This window comes from Cygnus olor, chromosome 9 (genome assembly GCF_009769625.2).
Source record: "Cygnus olor isolate bCygOlo1 chromosome 9, bCygOlo1.pri.v2, whole genome shotgun sequence".
Taxonomy (NCBI): domain Eukaryota; kingdom Metazoa; phylum Chordata; class Aves; order Anseriformes; family Anatidae; genus Cygnus; species Cygnus olor.
The window spans coordinates 4,785,303-4,804,154 of record NC_049177.1 but is presented as its reverse complement, the minus strand read 5'-3'; the positions used below and the strand labels follow the sequence as shown (position 1 = coordinate 4,804,154).

At 44.0% G+C, this 18,852-nt stretch overlaps 2 long non-coding RNA genes across 2 annotated transcripts in view; one reads left to right on the top strand and one right to left on the bottom strand.

The window, feature by feature from the left end:
- The first annotated feature begins 701 nt into the window (after window positions 1-701).
- The window catches only part of LOC121075146, a 39,150-nt gene continuing 20,999 nt past the window's right edge, over window positions 702-18,852 (top strand). The window contains exons 1-2 of the long non-coding RNA XR_005822749.1: window positions 702-842; window positions 17,343-17,525. This is a non-coding gene — a long non-coding RNA (uncharacterized LOC121075146). The remainder of the gene's footprint in view (window positions 843-17,342; window positions 17,526-18,852) is intronic.
- Window positions 1,987-17,461, bottom strand: LOC121075148. The gene is made up of 5 exons (XR_005822751.1): window positions 17,341-17,461; window positions 15,809-15,815; window positions 8,087-8,091; window positions 4,802-4,808; window positions 1,987-1,997 (listed from the first exon to the last, which is right to left on the bottom strand). It is a non-coding gene; the product is annotated as an uncharacterized LOC121075148 (long non-coding RNA).

Below are 18,852 nucleotides of genomic sequence, written 5' to 3'. Positions count from 1 at the left end.
TTTAGTGCCAAAATATTTAGTTATGATACTTATAACAAAGATAATTTATTGTCTTTGGTAGCAAGTGTTTTTCTTTTTTCTTTTTTCTTTTTTTTCCAAATTGTTTGTCTAATTCTGTTTCTTTTAACTCCGTAGTGAATCGGGGGAGATCAGTCTATTGTCAAAGGCAGAGACAGAGAACGGGCAGTTACGATAACTGCCTTCTTTGATGTTCGTGTTCCACGCTCCAAGAAGAGCACACAAAGACTATACCTTTGTGCTTTCAGTAATTTACAATAACCAACATAAGGTTTGGTATGCTGGCCAGCAAAATGTAATTTATTTTATTCGCTTGGGGAAAGACTCTCAGCATCTGATGTGTTATGGTTACTGGATAAGAGGATCAGTGGTTGGTGTGATTTATACGTACCCCACTAACACTTTGCCATTTTTTTCCCGTATATGGGAACTGTGAGGATAAAGAGGGAAGATTTGAAAACTAAAGAATATACTTTTGATCTCCAGGGAAACGTGCTTTCAGATAAAAGACTCTTTGCTGCCCCTTCACCAACACAAGTGAGACTGGCAAAAAGGGCTCCTCCCAAAGAAGATGGATGGATCCAATGGCAGTAAACATTTAGTCTTCAGATGATATGTTGTGCTAGCTTTGGTTCCCTGTGAAACGGCAGGGCAACATGCTCTTTCTTTTCCTTTCTAGGTAGAGCTGGTGCTCAAGACAGAAGTCAGCTCTTGCTGTGAGCACAGTGCTGGTGCGAGGGTCCCGGCGGGGAGCCAACAGCCCCCACACCACCCCAAGATTGGCATTGGGGCGGACAGGACGAGCTCCACGGGACGACGACTAGGTGGCTATTTGCTCTCTGCTTATTTTTCTTTTCGAGGTAGGGAAGTAGGGACAGGAACAGGAACTGTGGTGGGCTTTCTGCACCAGACCTCTTCCCTCTGGTTCAGAGATGGTTTGTCTGCACTGACTTCTTGTAAGCCTCGAGGTTCTGTACTGCACAGCCCTTACTGTTGTAATGACAAGAATAATCCCAGTGGTAAGGAGCCTTTGTGGAATAATAGAAGAGCTCAGTTTCTTCATCTTTTTGGCCATAAAGGCAAGGCAAAATTTCAGCTGTCAGTTGAATCACAGTTAAAATTTCTACTGAGCACACTGGGAGCTGTACCAATGGAGCACATTCAGTGGTCTGCAACGAGATAAATAATCTCTCAAGCCTGTCCAGCTTGACCTTGGATAACTGGAGATCAAAAGGAGATCCACAAAGAGTTGTTAACACTGCACAAGTTTTATTCTCTGAGGTTCTGGAAGTCCTTGTACAAACAAAATTGAGCTACAGCAGAGCAGATTTCAATAAGGAAGAGCTTGTCGTAGGGGTTGTGCCTGGAGCAGGGCTCCACAGCTCTACACAGCACGCTTTATTAACCACCTAGAGTGCAAAGCCAAGCCTTCTGACTTAATGAATGGCTGGTGTCATGGAAGGGTGGCGTGTGTCAGTGCAATGAGGGATGCTGCTGAGAGCACGGCGTGTGTGAAGGCTTGCTCTTCTGCCTCTCCCTTCTCTGCACTTCGTAGTCACTAGGGGCAGAAATGTTAATTATCGTTTTCATGTTATTGAAGAAATGGAAGCAGGCTCTGACTTGAGGCAAATCTTGCACAGGAGACAGAAGGACTGTCTTGTCTTTGCTTAGGTTTACAGATCCAAGAGGATCTCTGAGGACGAGAGCAAGTTGGGGGAGCGCGGTGGGAGACTTGTCCAGTGGTTCCTTGCCTTGAGCATGGCATTGGGCTGTGCTAGACACAAATCCAGAGCTTGATCAGGATAAAGGAAGCTTACAGCATGTCCTGCCTCTAAAACAGGAGCACCACCCTGCTCTCTTATCTCACCCTACCAGCACGGGATCAAAGCTTGCCCATAAATGCAGGGCTATCACAGCTGTATTACACAGCTCTTGTCACTGACACTTCTGCTTTTGCTATTCCACTCTGGCATTTTCACCTGGATGGCTGAGAGAGACAATGTTTTAAGAGCCTACGTTTTTCTTCCCATTGAAGTAATCTTGGAAATAGACTTGCTTTTTAGGCACACCCTTATGGGCACAGACACACGAGGGAGTCTCTCCTGTGTTGTGGTAATTCCTTTGGTGGTTATCTGAACTGCCACTTTGGCTTTATTTGCACAGCACACACTTGTTCCTGGTTTTCAGTAACAAAAATATGGGAAGAAGGATGAGTTCCCTTGATGTTAATGATGAGGGGATGACTCTTACAGTGGTGATTTTTTCTGTATCAGCCTGGGCTGGGGGGGTGAGCCTTTACCCAGAGTAAATGAGTAAATGCAATGATTTCATGGAACACCCTTTCAGCCAAACCCCATGCAGCTCGCTTCTGTAGAATTTACCCTGTCAGGCCCAGTTAAGCGTGTGCTGAAGTGACGGTGACCTGTCAGCTCTATTCACAGCCCCAGAATCACCTGTTCCGGGCACCAGAAAAGAGATGCCAGTCACATTTGGTTGCTGACCTTGTCAGCTCTCTCAGAAGCTGACTGTGAGCTTTAGAGCGATGTTTTACATCCCTTGAAAGCCAAGTGGCTACGAGACGCTTTTAATGTTTTCCTTACATTTCTGAATGTGGATGAAGCCTAAAATTTTGACCTCAGTATCCATGAGAGAATTGAAAATATGAAGGCATAGCACAATGCCTACAAGTATTTAATTTCATATTTTTTTACCTTGGTCTCTTGTATTTTTGGGGAACTGGAATTGATGTGGGACTTTTTTCAATATTAGAGATTGACAACGTGGTATTTTACAGATCACTGCAGTAATAGCCCTGTTCCCTTTTTAGGTCTTTGAGCACTGGAATAGTTGGTGTGGATACTTATTACAGAAGCAGAACTGGACAGTAGTTCATGCGTTATTGCTTCGAGCTCTTTGCCAACTCAGGTAGATGTTACTGCATAGGTTATATCTGACTCACATTTTGAAGGTTACTTTCACGTCCTATGAGCACCAGAGACCTTTCTTCTCATCTGTTTGTTTTATAAAAGGCTTTTAAAAAACTCTCAGGAACTCCAGAGTTGAAATGAGCTAACTTTTATTCTTTCTTTCTTTCCCTAAGGAATCCATCTCTTGTAGATATTTAAAACAATCAAAAAAGCTGATGGAAATAGATAATAAATCTGGTGCCAGACTGAATAAAAACAAGGTAGTATTACACAATGAATCTTGTTTATTAGTCAGAGATCTGTCGATAGCTTAAAAAAAAAAAAGGGGAATTATGGATCAAGGATGTCATGTTCCCTCCTTGGACATACCACAGAATAACCAACTGACATTAAACTCAATCTACAAACCTAACAACAGCCTTTCAACCTGCAGGCTGTGCACTTCGAATCCAGCGCGCTGTCTCTTTTTTCTGGCACTCATTTTTATGGCAGTAAGTGCTCCGCTGCCATCAGCAGAGAGCAAGGTGAAGGGAGGGACAAGCCTTTCAGCAGCAAGACTGTGCTGCTGCCTTCCGTTCCACCACCTCTGGTCTCTTGGCCCCTGTAAGGTGAGCTCTGCTGATGGGCTGAGAATTGCATAAGCTAGTCACTGGCTGATGTTTTCGCGGATCTTGCCCAAGCCACTTGGATACAACTGCTAAACAGGACATCCTGAAGTTAAATCTGTGCATCCACGTGACAGGCGGCAAAAGAGCTACTTGGGTTTGCTGCTGTAGTTATACTTAGGCACTCCGTTAGCACAGATGAAATCAGTAGTAGCACAAACGAGTGCTTGGGACTGAATCATTTCTGTTCTGAGATAAAATGAACTATCCAGAAAAAAAATGCCAGTATGACTTAATCTGTACTTTTTTTTTTTTTTTTAACTGACATAGCTTTGTGTCTGTAGCAAAACACCCAGTAAAGCATCAGACATCAGCAGTCTAGGAAAAGTATTACAACATGCAGAAGAAAAAATGTATGAATCTATATCAGTGAAGAAGGTATATCTTACGCATCAATGAGACCTGGTCATGTGCAGAGGTGCTGGTTACAGACTGCTTTGGTTTGAAATCGGAGGCTGTCTGTTTTGAATATAAATATGAGAACTGTGGAGCATTCCCACAAGTGTATTTTTGAGAGGAAATGACATGGGTGGTGTGTATTGAAAACAAAAACTTGAGCATCTTTTGAAATGTTTACAGGTTTATTTATCTAAAGGGAAACAGAATACATCAGGAAATATCTTAGCTCTCCCTTGTCCTTTTATACTTATTAAAAGAGAAGGAATAGTAATAACAAGAAGATCTGACATGCAGATATTAAAAATAATAAGCGCTCATTAAAGCATTTGGAGCATTTCTAACCAGCTCTGAATGTTTTCCTGGTGGAATGCCTGATGTGCTGACTCCGTCCCTCCCAGGCAGCCGTGCTGTGAATGCTTTGGGTTTTGTCACCCCAGAGCCCACAGCAGCAGTACCTCAGTGCTCTGAGCACCCTGCGTGTGGCAGTGCTGGTGTGCCTCCTGGCACATGCACAGCTCGTCCTTCTTCCTCACCGTCCCTACGAGGGCCAGCAGCTTCAGCTCCTGGTTCCCAATTCGGTCTGGATCCACGTCCTCTCCACTGCTCTCCACATCTGGACCCATCTGTTGCTTGTACGCAGCTGTGCTGTGATACCTGCACCAAAAAGAGCAGAGGTGCTCACCCTATGGGTGCCCTGTGGAGTTGACAAGAGCTGGGACAGGGTTGCAGGGATTTTTCTTTTTTCCACTCATGTTAAGGAGATGTGGCTCTGAACTCGTAGTCACTTGAAACTGTGGCTCTAAATTGCAGGCTACTTGGTAGGTTAGCAGCCATTGCCCTTAGGTTCTTGGTGGTCTCTGTGCATTGCTGTCGACGGATGACAGCAAATGGGACCAGCTTTGTTCTTGCTGCATATTGGAGGGATTGTGAATAGGGTCCCAAGGTGCTGCTCAGCCTGCCCAGAGTCAGGAGCAGGGCTGCAGAGCAGCCAGAAATAGGCTTTTACCTTAGCCAAGGGGAACGGTCCGTAATGCTAGTAGTGTCGTCAGGGTAGCAAAAGAGCTGTGTCCCCAATGTCTGCAGTAATTATCTGAAACTGTCTGGAAGCCCTGCTGGCTGCTGCTGGGGAAGGACAGGATGCATGGGGGGGGGGTTGCAGCTGCTGCGAGGACAATGGGATGGGCGGCAGATCTGGTGCTCAGGTGTCGCCCCATGGGTTTCTGTTCTTCTTCATTCCCTATTGCTCCCTATCTGAGACTTTGGTAAGATTCAGTCTTGCAGGATCACGTTTTTGTGCTCGTAACAGCTGGGGCAAGTACTCACTTGTGTTCTCTCTTGTGGCACTGCGTTTTCTCTGCCCATCATTGCTGGCTATCCTAATTATTGCTGCTTCCAGCAGCCAGCCACAGCCCTGCCCAGCACTTCTTCGTGAGTTATGTCAGGTGAAGAGCCAAACATGAAGCAGTTATGTGTTTAAAAGTTACTGAAATATGGTATCAGTATGGAGGAGAGAATCGTCCACCACTTAAATAGTCTCTTGTCTTTTTAATTCACCCATCAGGGGGAATGATTGGTGTGATTTACACTGGAAGCAAAGGGCTCTAGTGTGGCTGAAAGCCACGACCTCTCTAGCTGTCCATTTTTCAAAGGCCGTCTCCCCTTTCCCTAATGTCTTTGGCATTATGGAGTTCTGCAGTGCTCCACTTGGATGTTTTTCGTGCAGTTACTTACACACACGCTTAAATGATTTAATGAAACGTATACAAAGTTTTATTGAGACAATCTCTGATTTATTGATTACCTACACTGTGCTTGGTAAGATATAAACATGGGGGAGAGCTGGTCTCTTTCCCCGGCGAGCTGTAAGCTGCTTTAGCAGAACACAGCAGACTGAAATGTAGCCTGCAAAAGCTGGAGCTTTGCGAAGCAACAAAATAAAAGATGACAAGCCCCGCTACACTTTGATCTGAAGATCTAATAGAACTTGAAGGATGGAAAATGGAACGTGTCCGGCAGTCAGAGCCAGCTTTTGTTTCCTGGGGCAGGTGTGAGGAGGAGGAGGATCAGTATTGCCTCCCCGGATGTTCCACAGGTGCTCGGGCCCCTTTACTGTGGTTTAACAAATTGCATAAAGAAAACTTCAGTACATGTTCTGTGGGTATGTCCTTAGTTCACAGGAAATACAGGCCATTTTAAGCTTTGGTAAAAGACTTTAAAACGATTGTGTCGAGGTGCTTTTGCTGCAAGTGAAAGCAGGTTCGCAGGCAGCTATGAGGTCTCCGCTGGTTCCTGGTGGTTTCTGATTTATGAATCTGAACTCTGGCCCTCATCTACAGCTCTGCTGGGATCTGCCTCTGCTTAAGGGATTTGCCAGCATAGCTGTACTAACAAAACGGGCCTTGTGTAGACTGTTCTTTTACAGATGAAAAAGTGCCTTTGCTAATGCAGTTTACCAGATTTGTTGAGCGAAATAAGCCAGACCAGCAAAAGAAGTTTGAAACTCTGTGCTCTAGTGCTTTGGCTGCCAGGGTAACGTCAGTTGTATGTAATCAGTTTAACTATACCAGCAAGGGCTGATGCTGGACAGTTAGCCTTATTTTCCTTTAGATTTTTGCAAATGTCCCATATGTCATTGAACCTGTGAATAAAAATGTTAGAGATGGGGACATGCAGAGTGTGTGCACCACGGTCCTGCCATCAACAGCATTTCAGCAAATTAAGCATCCTTCTGTAGTGATTTTTCTACCTGCGAGTAACTCCATTGATTTCAAGGGTATCCCTAACAAAGAGATATCTTCACCAGGTTCAAACCTAAAAGTGGGCTAACATAGCAAGAAAACAGAGGTTAGGGCTCAGGTTTGGCTAAATTTAAGCAAATACCCTCCCTGCACATACATGCAAGAAATGCTGTGGTATAATGTGACTTGTCCATCATATGTGCTGATGACAGGTCAGGGTGCTTAGTCAGAAGCTTGTAAGAAGGTTTAAGAACAGAAACCTCTGTTCTTTAAGATCTGTGGGCTTAGGTTATAGAAATTTAGTCAATTAATTGTTACATACAACTTAGGCGGAGCTAATGCTAACTAGGGATCTCTTTCTCAGATTAATTATTACTCTGATTCTGATTCCCCTGCCTTCATTACCAGTCTGAATGCTGCAGAATCACTCAAAGATGTTGCAAATGCAACAATACAAATAACTTGCTTACAACACATAATGGATTATGAAAAAAGACTGCCCAGGTACAGCTCCAGTTGCTCCTCCAGTTGCCATGAGGATGAAGCAGCATACCCCAGCCTTTTCAGAAACCTGTCATATTCTTGTCTTATAAAGGTTATATGCATTTTACACAGCAAGGTAAAATCTGTCTTTGCTCATACCCAGGTGGCTTTTGCTCACCTTCAGAAGAAGCTGGATTGTGAAATCTGTGTGAGTTTAGAGAAGCGAGAACTGAGCACGCCCAAGGAAGCTCCAGCTTTGCAGCCTGGGGTGTAGGATCCCTTCTGAAGGCAACCCTCAGAATTGTGTTCTAGGAGCAATCCGATTAGATGCTGTTAATGTATTTACAGCTTGGAAAACGTTTGGGAAAGGTTCTCACAAATTCTAAATACTGGTGTGGGTTCAGGTAGAAAGGGATGGCAAGAGCCTGGCATCAGACCCTGCTCTGCCTTTAGCTCTACTGAATGCAAAGTAATTCCTGCCGTGGTGAATTATGTTTTATGTGTTTAAAATATAAATATAGAGAGATATTTATGACTGCATAATATATGTTTAGTATAGATTTACTAACTTAATAGACTAAGATGGAGCACTTATAATAGGGCTGATTTATTTTATTGCTATCATTAACCTTCATATGGAGTTTAAATCTAGTTTGAAAGATGTGGCAACTGGAGTCTGAAGAACACAGAATACATTTCCATGCACTCTGCTCTTCCCCGCATTAGCACATGTGCTTGTGCTGTGACTCGAGGCTGTTGCCTTGTGTGCTATTGCTTGCTGCCTAACTTAAGAGACCAATGGCCTCCTTCCTACAACCTCCTTTCAGGTAGTTACAGAGTGTGTTGAGGTCTACACTCAGTCTATTCTCTAGACTTAGAGCCCCGGTTTCCTCAGCTGCTCCTCTTATGTCTTGTTTTCTAGTTCCTTTACCAGCTTTGTTGCTCTACTCTGAATGCATTCCAGCAACTCAATTTTTCTTGTAGTGTGAGGCCCAAAACTGAATGAAATACTATTCTGGGTAAATAAGCAGAGGAACGTCCTCTCCACAGGGAAAATGTGGCTGCAGAATTTACTAACTAAGCTTTTTAATAACTTCCTCCATAGCACATCAGTGGTGAGATTGCATTCAAGGAATTTCCCCTATAGAAGGGGAAAAAATGCTCTAACAGTCTTTAATGAGGTAAAGGTTTCATCCTGCTTCTGGCACCATTCCATGAAAAGAGTGATGAACCAGGAGAAGTCTATGGATTCTGGAGGCCACTAGAAAATCAGCAGATGGAGCTTTTTCAGCCTTCTGATTTTATAGAGGCCTCTGAAATCAGGAGGCTGGAAAAGCTCCATCTGCTGAGGCAGTGTCTTGGGCAGAATACCCTTATGATCAAAGTAACTCTAAATAAAATCGGAGTAATTTTGCCACACTCTTATTTTAGTTGAAATGGGCTGGAATGGTTGGTGCCTACTCATTCAAGACAGCTGTGCAGTATGAGAGCGAAGGCTGAAATCACTAAATTGGTGGGAGTTTGGGGCTTTGCACAGGGCTTAAGCAAGTATCATTTGCTTCATCAAAAATATTTCATTTAAGCTTGATTTGGCAGCTGTACAGTAAGTTGGATTTTTTTTGTCAATATGCTGGAAGCTGCCTCCCCCACATGCCATCGTGGTCCACAGAGGCAATGAAGACTGTATTCCTCTCTTTAACTCTTACTCTCTTTTCTTTCCACGTATGTTTTCAGTTAAGCAGTGGTCTGGCTTTCAGGCAACTGAACTGAAGGGTTCCCCATGCTGGTTAAATAAAAAGTTCTTTCATAGTCGTAGGATAAAAGGGAAGGGCTGGGAAGAAGTGGGTCACGTCCAGGGACGCACAGACTCTGGAACCCCCATCCCTCAAAGACTCACACTGAGCTTCCCAGCTGAGTGGGGCAGTATGTGGAGCTCTGTTTGTCATTTGTTTGATGTCCTCTTTATTTCCTGTTTGTTAAGCGATCTGAAAGTAAAACAGCCAGCCGAGCAAACAAGAAAAAAGAAAAAATCCTTTCAGAATTGTAAACGGGGCCCAGCTGTGTAAGCTGGGCTGCGCAGACACTGACAGAGGCTGCCAAGGGACCTGTGTGTCTCGCGTCCTTCACTCCACGGGTGCCCAGCCCTTGCAGAGTGCCACCCTCTTCTTCTGAGTGCCTGGATGCTTGGGAGCATTCCTTGGGAGGGACTGAGTTACCCCTGGCACAGCCCGTTCAGCCTCAGGGAGTATCCGGACTAATGGTGCTGGCGATAAGGCCAGGTAGCAGAAGCACGCAATGGGAAGGTCACCTCAATCGTCTGCATGAGTATCCTGTGGGTGGTCAACGGAAAAGGGCTTACAGAAAAGATTAGTGCTGGAGGATAAATGACCTGCAAGGGCGTGAGCTGACTAGTCACAGTATGACTTGCGGCTGGGTACGTAATAGCCATAATGAATAGCACAGCGTGGGTCTGTAGTGGCGAAAAGAAAAATCCCTGATGCTGCAGGAATACAGGTTGTGCAGGGTGCTGTCCTGGGAGCATTTGCTTTGCTTGGGAGCAGAGAAAAAACTAGGGAGAGAAATCCATGCACACTGCTGCGATCAATATAGAAGTTGGACTACATAAAAATAGGTATCTGCAGACCACAGGTGGGTAAATAACTGCCCACCTCAACACTAAGATAAAGGTGATAATACTCAAAGATAAATAGAAGTTATTTTCTGAAGCCTGAGTGTATTGACAATGCTTTGCTTTTTTCCAAGAGACTAAATAGTACTGGGTGAAGGGGGAAAATATCTCAGCGTGTTTGAACATTAATTTTTTTAAAGAAAACAGTAGGAAAAATATTCAGTGAATTAATCTTAGCAAAACTTTATGAAGGTCAGCATGGGTGAGGGAAAAGTATGTTTTGCCTTCTGAAAGAAAAATGTCACCCTGACACCTACCATTCATAATCTCCTAAGTACTTGATTGCTGTGTCTATAGATAGAGGGTTTGAAAACATAGAATCATTTCTAGGCTCTGTTACCAATGTGTTCAGTGACTTCTGTAAAGTCACTTCTTCCTTTGCCATCTGCAGGAGATTTTCTGGTGGAAAACACTATTTAAGAGCTATTTTCTTCATTTACTTGCAGAAGGTGTTCCAGGCAGCAGACAACCAGTTTTCCCTTCCTGACCTGCTCCCCGGCTTGGGGCAGAGCACGTAGGAAGGAGCTCAGACAGGTCCGGCAGCCCCAGCGAGGGCCTGCACCAGCGCTGCGTGGCCTTCTTTCTTGTACAGTTTTTGCCTCCTGCCTCAGCATGCCAGCGGTCATGTCCCACAGGCCCATGGGAGAGAGGAAGGAGGGGGAGAGGAGGACAAATGAGCCTGAAGTGAAACACAAAACATCCCATCCCTGTAAGGAACAATTTCCTGGCCTATGCCAGGTGGGCAGGCGGGAGCAAGGCCACAGCCAGGCTGGCAGCCCGCTGCTGCCTGCCTCACCCACGGCCCTCGGCTGTGTGGAAATGCTGTGGTACTGAGGATCCCGGTGGCAGCACATGAGTAGGCCATCATATTGGCAAACTGGAAGGAGAACACAACTGCAGAACGTTTCGGGACAAGCTTAGTTATGTCCTTCCTGCTCTTTGCAGCTCAGCTCTTGCCCCTCCCCGCGTCTATGCTGGTGGAGAAGGAAAATGTGTCCTATTGAAGCTTACTTTCTGGTCTGAAACATAAATATTTACATGGTGCTCAGTTGTGAGAAGCTGTAAGCTTCTCATACAAGATGGGAAAAAGAATGTTTTTAAAAGCAAGGGGGGTGCAGCAGTTAGTGACTGGATAAATACCAAGGACTGTAGGTGAAAGTGTGGTGATGGATTATTCTTTGCTCCAGAGAGTACATGAAATGGTATATGAGAGTAAGTACAAAATCTGTTGAACTGTATCAAAAATCAAGATTTGAGAAAAAAGCTCCTGAGCTCATTGCAAGACTGAAGTGTATGTGGACTGTTTATAACACTTAAGTGTGGGGGGACTACTTAAAGTAAAGGGTAGGATATTTCTAAGATAACGTATGTCTAAAGCCCCATACCAGTCAGATGACAACTTCCTAATGGTTATCAATAGGTCCTCTTGGCCTTGAGCATCAGCTCCGAAATGCTCATTGCACAAGATCAGTCAGGACTCAGTTCTCTTCCAAGCCTCTCCTGCTATCTGCAGCCAGTGGCATCTATAGTCTGTCCTTTTGCAATTTAAGGCACTGAAGGTGTTTGTAATATTGGCTTTCAGACCAAGTTGCACCAGAAGATGCCCACCATTCTAGGTGGTTTTCAGAAAGCCCCCGCAGCCACCCCTGCCAGCTACTGCCTCCTTGTTTCACCATCACGGCTGGCAATTCCCATAACAACACTGTTTCTGACCCTTATTTGCTGCCTGTGCTCCTTCTTCTAATCTCAGGCCTGCTTGCTTTTGGATTGCAAGCCAGGCGTCTCTGTGTCATTTTGCACCAATGCTTTTTCCACCTCAGCTGCCTGGCCTTCCTCTGCTTTGTCCCCAGGATCTTCTCTCTGCTGACAGGGCCATATCTGTTGCAAATCAAGCTTCAAGTTTCCCTGTTCTTCCTTCCTCTCTCTCCCTCACTCAATCTTTTTAACTAGTTCTCTTGCCAGCTAATCTTTCCCCACCTTTCCTCTACCTTCCAGCTGATGCTTCTCCCATAGGACATCCTTCTTTTCCACCCATCTTTTCTATTAGTCTTACAGTAATAGCTGATGTAGCTGATGTGCTGAGGTATCAGATATGGTTTTCTAACATCACAACACAGTTATTTAAAAACAAGTAAGCAAGCAAAAAAAAAAATAGAAAACCTGTATTTACTGGTCTCTCTACAGAGAAAGTTCACTCCATCATAGTTAGGGAAATGTTAATGTTTTGGCTTTCTGAAAGCTTAGCTCTCTTTGAAGCAGGGATATAAAGCACTAGGTGTTTGTTCTCCCAAGAAGCTTCATAAAAAATAGATTATAGGACATGTTCCCTTTGTATCTAGAAACGTCCATCTTACCTATGCACTGCCAGGCAGAAATAGTCACATAGGGTTCTGGTGTGAAGCGCAGATAGCATGGAAAGTTGATCCATACGTGGTGAGTCTGACAAATCAGTGACTGCTGTAAGCAGTAGGCTTTTGGAGATCACAGGGGGCTGGTGGGTTTTGGTTTAAAGCAGTCTGATTAGGTGATTGCACCCTGCAGCTTTCTCTGCATTTAACTCTGCCAGAAAATAGCTGTTGCCACATGAGGATTTCGTAGGCTCCCTTATAGGTCTTATTCTTGTATAGATGGGCTGGCTGTAGGCAGACCTACATGAACAAAACACTCGATAGAAGAAACTCACTTCAGGGCAAAATACCTGCCCACTTATCCTGAGGAACACACCGGCTAAGTGATGAGATGATATAACAGCCTTGCTGGTCACACTGCAGAGTCACTTGCTCTCCTGCAGGGACAAAAGCAGATGTGGAGAGGACATGGCAGGACGATGTCAGTCACCCCAGAGTGCCTCTCCTTGCTTTCTCCCAGGCTCCCATCTTTTGTGACTTGTGGTCTGCTCCCTGGGCATGCAGTGCCCTCGGACCAGGTCTGAGCACCCATCATGTGCTGGCCCAGATCAATGTGGTAACTGGTTAAGACACGGAGACTCATCCCCGACTGAGCCCGTTCCCTTTCCTTAGTTCCCATAGGGAACTCATTTAATGGCACCGTGGGGTTACTCTTGTTTCATTGCACCAGAAGTTTTCTTTCAGTTTAAAAATGTGCAGTTAACTGTTTCATTTTGTTCACACAGCCTCATTATTAGGAAGTCCATGGGCTTGTTTGTTTGTTTTTAAGGCAGACACTGTATCTGTCTGCAGTCTCAACCTTCACACCTTTTTCTCAGAATCCTTCGAAATAGGGCAGCTCTACCACTGTGTTCGGGGTCTTTCTTGCCATTCTCCCCTGCTTCATCTTTTATTTAAAATATTTAAACTAATTCTGGGAAGTTCAGATGAGATGAAAGCTTTCAGCTCTAATATTCTAGATGCAAATCCTACTAAATTCCAAACCCTACACCAAGCAACACTGAACACTGGGAATAAAACTGAAATGAAGACAATCAATCACTCTCAAGTCAGTCTAGCAATCCATACAGACACACTGTGTGGTCTCATCGCATTCATATTAATGGACAAATATGCCTCTTGCATTATATTCCATACATTACTGTGTAATTAGAAGCTTATTGGAAGCAGTAGGCAGTGTGCCAATATTTGTGGTGTTCAGAAATCACTCAGAAATCACTCAGGACTCTGGTATGTGAGGAAAAAACTGTTTATTTCAGAAAGGCACTTCCAGCTGCCTCCAACAGCAACAAAATGTGGTTCTGGAGGCTCCTTCCCCCACCTTCTGGGAAGTTGAACTACTTGCAGGTGAAATCCTTAGGGTTTAGAGTTATAACAAAATAAATCCTTAGGGGTCACAAATCTAACCACAAAGGTGGTTGTTATTCCCGCACTGCACGTGTGGAGTTATCCTAGCTGCTCTGGTAGGGAGCTTTGTGGAAAGGCTTAGGGATGGCAGCTGGAAAAGACAGCATGAAAGTAAGCACGAGCGTGCCAAGGCTGCAGGTGTCGTGCATGCAGGTATAGGCTGTACAGCAAATCACAGGTAACATTAAATTCTTAAAGTTTGGCTGGAATATCTGAACATGGCATTTAAATATAAATAAAATAGGGAGGGGATTTGAGTCTGCTTTTCACCTATTGGTCAGAAGTTCGTTCCTTCAGAGGGGTAAGCATTCACCAGAGCAGCTGATGGAGAACATTTGCCTCACGTTTAAAGCCACGACAAGCCACTCCTAGCTCTGTCCTCACAGTTCGCCCCATAAAGGAAGGCCTCATCCTAAAATGAAAATATTTTCTCTCCAGATATATTAATGAGTGTGATTCTGAATGTGAGACAGACTCTTCAGAAAACAGAGCCTGGACATTGGTTATGAACTCTATTTCTTTTGCTCCTTTTTCAATTTAGCATACTTTTCATGATCTGAGCCCCTTGTTCTCTGGATATATTTCTACATATTCCTGCCAAAAGCCTTGTGGCTTTATATTCCTGCTTTCATTGATAAGCAATGGTTAATCACCTGCAGTCGTCCCTCATTATTCCCTGTGATATTGTTCCCAATTCTCACGGGAGTTGCAGAAGTGCTATATAGAGTACTTCCCAGCTTCAAAGGCATGAAAACGTTTGAACTGCAGAGATTTCTGTAAAAATGAGATGAGTATTTGTGACTGGCAATTGTTACCGTGCCAGAAATTTGTCTACCAAATTCAATGGTCTTGTTTGGAAATAGGAAGTTCTTATCTTCAACAAGTTTCTAAATAGGTCCATGGCAATGGAGAAGAGTATCCATTCCAGACTGCAAGGCAACCTCCCTCTTCCAAAATGCAAAAAGAGAAGAAAAGAAATGATGTTCTCACTTAAAACTCTTTCAGACATAGGCAAAGACTTGTCCATTTTTCTTTTTAGTCATTGGATACTTTCATTGGCTTAATAAACTTTAAATGTTGGAGTCAATAAAAGTCTAGACTTTGCCATGGGGTCAGTAGTTGAAAAAGACTGTTTTCTCTCCTGACCTCTGACTTTCAATTTTCTCCCTGCTTATGGCCAACTAAGAAAAGCTGCCAAAGTTTATAGGCCAGGTTGGCTCATTTAACCAGAAGCGAATCTCACCCCCACACTAAAGCACTGGGGGTTTCCTCTAATACAGTCAATGTCAGCTATAACAAGTCCCTGTTAATAATTAACTGAATTTCTGTTGGAACTGCCTGAAAATTTCTTTTGCTTCTTGTCAGGTACCATCACTGTGCAGTAGCGTGCTCTAGTCTAATTGGCTGTGTAATGGGCAAGTGCATCTGTCTTGTATGGCTTGACCATTCTTTCACCATTTTCTCTATGGCACAGCATTTCAAAGAAATGCATACAAGGGCAAATTTGTCATGTTGCCTTGATGTAGTAAAGGCTCGGCAATGGGCGTGGCACTGTGTTGTATAGTAAGTATATTTTTTGGTGTGTTCTGGCTAATGCAAGGTGTAACACAATGTAATATCTCTGATCACTTTGCTCTGGTAGCACACCTTATTTCAAATGAGTTTGCTACAGCTCTTGTATTTTTCCTAGGGCTCAGGACTTAGGTCTTTTCTCCCCAGTACAGTCTATCATCCTGACACGGCATATTTAGACCAAACAGACCCCTGCTCCTTGGCTGACTTCTGACTCTCCAGATCGCTCCAGGATACTGTTTATGGCTGTTTTCTAAGCCCATGGCCAGGCATGCGTGGGCTGACAGAGCTACTGAAAAGAACCAAGATGTTCCAAGACTTAGACTTAGCTGGAGGGGTTTTATCAGCATAAACATGGCAAATCCAAACAGAGTCCAGCACTTGTCCCTGTCAGCCCTGCTGGAAATAATAGCGTGTTAGGCTGGTAGTAAGTGGGCTATACAGAGTACATCAGCAAAGGGAATCTTGATGTGACTCATTTCTTACACTTGCTCTTAGTCACAGCTGTACTCCTGAGTCTCGACACTCCTCAGGAAAGACCTAAATCCATACTAGAAGGAGCAGAGGAGGAGAGCATTTCGTTCTCAGATCAGCCATTCTGTTTGCCAACCACTATTTTCTTTTGTACGGAGTTATGCCGGAAATAATAATCTGTTTAAAAAAAATAATACAGAGGGTCATTATTATTATTTAGTTTATTTGTTATATGTCACTAATGTGGAGCAAGATTTATTTTTTGTTTGGGTTCCAAAGGAGAAAGGTCATTTGTTTTGCCTGAAGGCTCAAGATTTAGTCATTGGTGTAGTTATTTTCCTGGTTCCAGCACTGTCCTTTCCAGGATATGTGTCCTGCTATTTTAACTATCCCCTCAGTTGAATAGGCTTAACTCTGTTGGAGTTCATGTCCTGACCTGCACCCAGCAGCACATGAGATTGGATTTTAAAAAACAAAGCCTTGAGGATATGAGCAGCTTTAGTCTCCTGGAAGAGACGAGGAATACATGGGATCTCTGAACTGATAGGCTTTATTCCTAGACCTAACTAGGTTTTGCCTTTTCATTCTAATGTGACAGAAAATAAAGTACGGTCTCAGTATTTCCCAGCTTATGAGGGCTCTCAGCTACTGAAAACCCCATACACTGCACATCGACAGCTCTCCAAAATTCTGTGGAAGCAGACTGTGCCTGGTCTGTAAATGCTGAACCAGGCAGGGCAGCAGGCTGGGACAGGGCTCACACAGACTTTCTTTGCTGAGAAAAGCTGCTAGTTCTTATGAGGTACCTTGGAGAAGCCTTAAGATAGTCTTCTTTCACGTGAGAGCATCCACTGAGCTGACCCCCACTTTGCATTTGTTGGACTGTAAACCTCTTTTACATGGTACAAAATCGGGAGCGTGTTTAAAAAAAAAAAAAAAAAAAAAAAGAGTATGCAGGTATTTTTGCCATCTCGTGTGCCTTTGTATTGTGTGAGTGATTTTAGAAATCTGCTGTTTCAAAACCTAAAATTTTGCCGTGTAGTTGCACAATGCTGAGGTGCTGTCATGGAGCTCGCTTTCCCTTCAGGAATGTGGTATCTCACTGCCACATTTGTGTTCGGAGCTCTGTGCGTTGTTATAATGTCTTTCTAGTTTCAAGCTCAGCTGAAAACTGCCTCTCAACTTTTGCAGTCTCTACTCAAGTTTTGTGAGGAAGAGGGTCTTAAATGGAGATGCAGGCTTTGAACATGGGGTTGTATTCTAGTTCTCACCCTGACTTCCAAGGCAGAGACCTGTTTTAATTGCTTGATATTTTAGTGCTTGGTCAGCATCATAAATTCTCATATTGAAGTGGGTCTTCGACTCTGTTATCAAATGGATCTGCAAATGCAGACCAGCATTTTTAAGGAACAGCACCTGGAGGTGATCCCTGAGGTCTGTATGTGCAGGTGTGTGACTTGTGGTCAGATTTGAAAAAGAAGGGAGCATTTGCACTGTTAGGGCTGTTGAGGTTCTGGATTGGGAGGACTGTGCTACATGATGAACCCTCTTCTTTCCAACAGGCCCTCTTGATAGACCTTGACCCTCTCTGTCCCAGAGCTGAGCATGGCTGTGACCTGTCATTGCTGCTCTGCAATCCCCTGTGAAAGGCAGTACCAAAGGTAACTCCTGCTGCTGGAAGGAAGGACTACTGCAGGACCAACCTATGCTGCTTCCTTTTCCTGAGTGAGAATTGCCCACTTCAGGTATTAATTATTAAAAGCTGATATTCTTCCATTTAGGAAGAATCTGGTGGCCCAAATGGCTCCAAGAATAGCTTCCCTTCATTATTTTTTAATGTGAACATTTCAGTTTATTTCATCATCCACGGATGTTCTTGCTAAAATGATATATGTCGCCCTGCTGGACACAGATGAAGCATTAAACACCCTACACTAGTGTTTTTACCTGAATGTTCACTTGACAGAGAGCGAAAAGTCCTGTCTCTCAAGACCATGTTATCTCTATCTGCCTCTCCAGAGGTATAGATATAGTATGGTGAGATCTTGATATTGTTGTTGCAAACAAGTGGCCTGCAAGCTGTCCTGTGCACTGCATCGGTTACGTGCTTGATGAATGTAAGCCTTCCTGACAGATCTCAGGGAGGCTGTAGCTGCTGCAAGATCTCACTGTACTACAGAGCACTCCCAAACAGCAAGGAGTCTTTTGCTGTGAATGTTTCCTTGAGGTCATTGCAACAATACTCCTATCAATCACACAAGCAAACCTCTGCGGTAGCATCACTTGTCTGTCATGTTTAATTTGAAACACAGCTGCGAGGCAGGCTGTCGGTATAAGGAAGAAACATCAAACTGCTGGGGGAAACTGTCTTTAAACCTGCTGCTTGTTACATCCTCACTACCCCCAAAAACAACACATGTGGAGAGGAACCCTTCCTCACTGTGTTCATTTTTGTTGTTGTCATTGTTGGTTTTGGTTTTTTACAACAGGCTGTATTCTGAGGACAAGTAGCTGGACTCTTTCCTCAGGATAGCCGTTCTATTATTCTTTTTTTTTTTTTCAATCATACTGACGATCCAGCTGGAGCCCAGCCTGAGAGACAGGCATATGAGCAAGTATATAGAAGAGGACTGTTGCTCCATACGCAGTCTCAATACGATGTAGAAAACAGCAGGTGGCTATGACAAGCTGAGCACAAGGTAAGAGTGAGAGAGCTGCAATTGGTGTATGAAGCATTACTCAGAGCAGAGCAGCTCCCGAGCCATTCTGTGCAGCTTGTAAGAAGAGAGGCTGGGGGAAATTTTAATTTTACTTTAAATGAAACTCTGTTAGCCTATCACACAACAAAATCAGGTGGTGGGGACACTGGCAAATATTTATTGGCTGAAATACTATGCCAGTATTTCCTGCCTTTGTTCCTCTCCAGACTACCAAAAATTTGTGCCTAAACTATTAGATGAATAGTTATAATAAAGCTGTAGGTTGCTCTTGGATGCATCAGTTTCCAGTCCCATGTCCCCCCCAGCCCTCCCACCCCTGGGAAATGTGTTTCTCAGTCCATGCTATTTCCCA